This window comes from Falco rusticolus, chromosome 5 (assembly GCF_015220075.1).
Source record: "Falco rusticolus isolate bFalRus1 chromosome 5, bFalRus1.pri, whole genome shotgun sequence".
NCBI classification, from domain to species: domain Eukaryota; kingdom Metazoa; phylum Chordata; class Aves; order Falconiformes; family Falconidae; genus Falco; species Falco rusticolus.
The window spans coordinates 62493285-62499284 of NC_051191.1; positions in this window are offsets into that span (position 1 = coordinate 62493285).

Below are 6000 nucleotides of genomic sequence, written 5' to 3' on the forward strand. Positions count from 1 at the left end.
GAAAGACTACTGACACACACATAGTCTTAATGTGGTGGGAGTTAGTGTTTTCAGAACAATGAGAATTTAAGGAAGATTTTAAACAAGATGACAGATTTCTAAACTAGAACTAAAAGGTAATTCTGTTTCTACAAGAGGCCTCAGAAAAAGAGGGGTTTATGAAAGAAAATGTTTAGATGTTGTGATAAGTAGGATGAAAGTGATGCAAGCAAAGAAAGTTCAGGCTGGATTACAGCACCTTCAGGGTTTAGGAGAGCAAGAACACAAAATGTAATTTGGCATCATGAGGAAGGAGAAAGCAGTGAGAAGATTCAGAGACATGTAAAGTACCAAAGAGTGGAGTGATTTTATTGATAATTCAGCGTCTTTGGGGTTACAAAGTAAGGTTAAAGCCCCAAAGGATATTTAATCTGGAGATGGTATGAATAACTGAAATACCTCTGGTGTAAACCACAATGCTGCCAACAAACATGCTAGATTAGCCATACTCATTCATACAGTTTTGGTGTATGAACAAACAGATTTGCACAGAGGTGTGCTTCTCCCCAAGTACTGACCCACTAAACCGAGCAGTGTTCCTCAACGCAGATCCTGGTGGGAATTTAGGAAGAGGCCTCTGGGAATGGAAGGAAAATGCAAAAATCCATCATTCCTTGAAGAAACTCTGCTACCCTCCAAGTAAGGCTGTCATTTCCTAGGACCTGCAGAGAGAAGGGCAAGGGTGGCCAGCTCTTGATTCTTGCACAGAAATAAAAGGTTTTGTCAGAACAAATTCACCTGACCCTGAAGCTGCCCATTTCTCAGAAGTCTGTGTAGTTTCATCCACAGTTATACAAGCTAAAAAAACAAGGATATTTCAGCTGTCATGTTTCCAGATGTAAAGGAATATCCAGCTGCCCACAGTTAGACAGATATTGACTGAAGATTTTAACCCTCTATCTGTAGGATCTCATCCTAGAAAACACTGCAGACAAAATGGCCTCTGACAGGATACAGGGCTCTTGTGTTCTTATAAAGCTGGTTTCTAACCCTGTCCTAGACTAAATTATCCTTCCTGCCAGTAACATTTTGCATGGAAAAGCTGACTAGCTTACTGAGGAAAGGTCCACTGTAAATAATAGCAGCCCTTAATATTGTTGTTATTTAGTAAATGGTGCTACCAGGAGCTAGCAAGCTCACACCAAGTGCTATTTTGCTTACTCAGCAAGTGAGAGCATATCAAAAAGCAAAGTGTGCTTGCTGGAGGTGATTGGGAGATAAAAATGTGCTCTGTCTCCTCCTTAATATTGACTTAATCTATAGGAATCCCTATCTGGGAAGCTCTTTGGATAGCTACATATATATCTTGGATTACATTTTTTGAGTTTCTTAGCAGGTTGCACGTGCCATTTGATAAAAGCTTATAATATTAAGAAATGAGCAATAATTTTCCAAAACCTCGTAGTTTTCTAAGATTTTCTATACAGCAAAGATCGTAGGGTTGTGGCTTTAGATTTTCCTGGGTTTAATTCCCTGTATGCTGTGCTGTTATTGATGGAATCTATCACAGGTCACTTTTTACACTTTCCCTCCTCTTTTTCATTAAAACAAAAACCCTCCCTCTTGGAAGCTGCTGCCTTGTATGTGCAGCCCACCTCTTGCATGCTGTTCATTTGTTTCATTTTCCCAGTCTACCCACATTTCGCTTTTACATTATATGCAGTGAAACTTCTGGAAGAAGGCACCGGAAGACACATCTTTGAGTCGGTGGGGCCCTTCAAACCCGTGATCCTGCTACCAGCAGACGTGCATATCTTCAAGTACATTCTCCAGTGAGCACTGTAGCAGACATGATCTGCCCATTCAACTGATGAAGCTGGCAGTGTCAAGCCCAGATGAACAGGTTTAAATCTATTAACTTCCCTTCTAGGGGATGTAGCTCCTTTCTTGAGATCTGTCACTGAGGCATATTTTGGCTCAACCTTTCTAGACACCTCCTCTTCACTGACATTGCTTTCCTCGCTGGAGGTATCACGGAGGTTGTATTGCACTGGCAGTATCCCTTGGCACAGTGTCAGTCTGACTCATCTTCCATTTCATTACAGGGTCTGAAAACAGCTGCAGCTGTCAGAGGTTTGCAGTTACTTTGAAGCAATATGATAAAACTATACCTACTAAATTATTCTGGTAAGTGCAGCATCCACGCTATCATGAGAAAAGTACCAAAAATGAAGTCTCTTGCAGTGTATTACAGCCACAATTTCCCAGATTTGCTGGACTGAACAATTGCATAGTAGTCAGCAACTGCAAAACAAACTGTTGCAGGGTGAAGAGAAAAACTAAGACAGAAAATATAATAGTAGAACTGCAAAATATAGTAAAGCATAATATAATGTGTAGTGTAATGCAGACATCTTTCAATTTCATCTTTTGCTATTACTTGAATTTATTTTTACTGTGTAATGGGAGCGTTGCATGAGTGTAGCATTTTCCCCTTTTATTTATCATTTCTTCTTAAGAAGACAGTAATAGGCAACTCTTCTAAACTTCTGCATAATTCCTGGAAGCCTTAATATCTTTGTTTTATGCATGGTGAGTACATTTTTTCATACGCATCTAATTTACAGGTATGTCCATGCAAACTGCACTGCAAGTGCTGACTCTCTCCATTTATTAAAAAAAGCCCCATGCATAATATCAGCACCTAGTGCATGTGTAAGCACATGAGTAACTTGGCTTGCCAGAATAGGTCCACTACTTTTAATACAAGAATTTGCACTACAGTGATGAGTGCAATGTAGGTCCTGCCATGCAAACCTACCCATTTAAAGGACACCTACCCAGTATTAAAACTGAGTATTGGTAGCAGATTTACTTGTGGAAGCCAGGAATACAGCACAGGCCACAAAACCCATGCAAAAGCTTTGATAGATATTTGAAGGGGCTTTGCAGGCTGTGCAGAGCTCCATGATACTGTGACTGCACTACAATCAGTCCTTGAAATAGTTTTCTTAAAACTGCAGCCATGACAGGGCAGACTTAATCTCTGATTATCTGGTTGTCCAACTCTAATCTACTGTTTCTGAACTGTCCTGAGAACAGTCATGAATCTATTTCCACCGCCCCAGCCAGGAACTGAAATAAAAAGGATAGGTGTACTGCTAAAGCTAGAAGACAGATTATGCCTACTTTAAGAGACAACTTTTAAAACTTGAATTTTCCTAAGTGCACTCTTTTAAATTAACTGGATTTATCACATGCTATTATTTATGTCATTTCAAACTAAGATAACGGTGCTGGATCAAACACATCTTCCTGTAAAAAGAAGTAATCTTTTACATTGTCAAAAGCATTACAGCAATATAACGTCTTTGCTGGAGTGTGCAATGATTTCTTTTTTAGTTTTGGTGATTTTTTACATTTTCCTGCCAAGGAGAATCCCATCATTCAAGCCAAGCCCTTTCTGATGTTTGAAGATAACACAGAGACTGACTCTCACTTTTTTTTGTAAACCATTGTCCTCAAAATCAAACAGGGTGTCAAGATACCCATTGTAGTGAGGGAAGTAAAAACATTAGTATTTCTTGTTTAGGATTATTTTATCACTAAACAGAGGTCTGAAGCAAAAGACTACAGCTTTATATTGATGGCCAGGACCAGCACAAGTGAGGTGAAAGTGGCTGGGACCAAGAAGTAAGAATGTATGGAAAATTGTCCTAGCAGTGTGAAAAGAGAGGTGGCACAAGAAAAAAGAAGCAAGTTTGATTTAAACTATTAGTTGGGCTGCAATGTTCTACTTCTGTTTAATGTTTTAAAGTTGCAAGCGTTTCAGTTTGCCCACAATCTAAGTTAGAGGTTCAGAGCAATGCTGTTTTCTCCCAGTGTAATATGTGCAGGCAGACGGTTGACATCTATGTTGTTTCAGAGTAATCCATCACAAAGAAAACAAGCAGTTGCCCTTCCTGATGATGTCAAGGTGATGGCAGGATGGAAGTTTTCGTACTGTCCTTGGGACTGCAAGACAGGAGACACCTGCTGTCTGGGCAGCCATGGGCAAGGGCTACTTTGCATAGTAGCCACTGTGCTCTTGGAAGTGAAGAAACCAGAGGGGGTCTATCTGAAGTCAGATAAAATAGGAATGGGTTTAAATTTTTGCAACACACCTTGGCTTTCATGCATTCTGTTTTAAAGGTATTTTTAATTTTTATTTATCCCTGTATTCCCCACTGTTGGCTATGGCCAGAGCTCTGGAGGAAGGGTAGCTGTTTCTATCCTCCCTGCCAGGAGCTCGTAAGCACATACCATGCCAAAACCACAAGAAAGACTATTTCATGAGAGGTTTCATGGTAACTCCAGCTGAGAGGCTCTGACAAGATTTTAATAATCACTGCAGCTTTGGCATTTATCTAAACTAGACCCTTGTCTTACTGTCTAATTCAGATTAAGTATCTGCACAGAGAAATGAGAAACCTTTCCCACACATCAGGGGCAGTTGGGTCCATGGATTCAGATAGCAGACTTCAACTGGGCTAGCTTGGAGCTGGTGAGCGAGAAGCAGGCAATGATTGGCTCTGTCCCCTCGCCACTGTCTGCCATGCAGAGTGGCTAAGCTAGCGTGAGAAAGAAGATTAGTAACAAATTACTCCCCTCTTCTCCGTAATTCCTGGAAGCAAGGATGACGCAAGAAGGATCCTCCTGCTCAGAGGTTTGCCTCCAGCTCAGGCCACCAGCTCACTCCTGTCCTAACCCAGCTTATCCACCACCTGTTCCTCAGAGCTGAGCCTGAAAGTAAAAATGTAGTCCAGTTACATGAAAAAAAGAGAAAGTGAGAAAAAAGATGCAAACTGTTACAGTACACAAGAGATGGGAAATAGGAAAAACTTTTTTGCTGATCTGTAGAGGAATACAGCACAGCAGTGATGCAAGAGAGTAACAGCAACAAGCATCAACTCTTAATTCTTACTAGACTACAATAATGAAAATAATAAGCCAAAGCTCTTATTAAAGCAGTTATTCTAGCAACCCTGACACATCTACACATGCTCAGAAGAATGCCTAAGTTTCTGTAAATGTCCAAAGCTGGAAAAGAGGCAAAATATAAGAACAGAAATGTTGCAGTCCTTAAAAAGACTAGAGAGAGAACTGGGTAACTCTAGCTCTAGCAGCCTGATTTCTGTTCCAGGTAAAATATTAGCAAAACCTGAGAGCATCTATTTTTAGATGGATAGAGCGGACAAACCTATTGGCTTAAAGCCAAGAGGGATTTGTGAATCAGACAATGCCAAAGAAATCTGATAGCTTTTTTTAATATGGTATCTGAGTGGGTGGGTTTTTATAAAAAAGACCTGTGCCACATGGAAACAGTTTAAATAATGCCTGGATAAGAATTCAATAAAGTGACAAGCAAGCACTTTACGTGCATACTGTGTCCTTACAGAAAGTCCTTGTACTTCTTTAAAGGGTATCCTCTCACCCAAGTGCTTTCTTTAAAATAAGGCAAAATGGGTTTTTTGCTCAACATAATTCAGAAAATAAACACAGGATACACATAGTAAAAGAGAGAAGATTCTCCCACTTGACATCTCTCTCTCTCCCCGCCCCCCCTTTCCTTGCTAGATCTCTCTTTCACGCTCTCTCTACTTCTCTCTCATTCTCCTTTTATCTCTTTCTCTCTCATTTTCTCTTTTTCACTTCCCTTCTCACTCCACTGTTTTCCCTGTCTCACTCATGCTTTTGCATATGAACACACACCTTCATGCTTACTGTTTTGTTTGGGATGCTGACTGCAGGTTGTTGAGATGAGCTATACTGAAGGAGCACACTTAGAAGAACTCCAAAGAAAGAGAAACTCAATATTCCGTGTCTCAAGAGATGGAATTGGCATGTCATTTACTAACTAATTACACTCATGGGGTACAGTATTCACACCAAGCTTCTTATTGCAGTAAACACCTGGAATTACTGGGGTGACTGAAAACTACGTGCAAACAGACAGCCTCCCCTCCACTCCACTCTGTATAG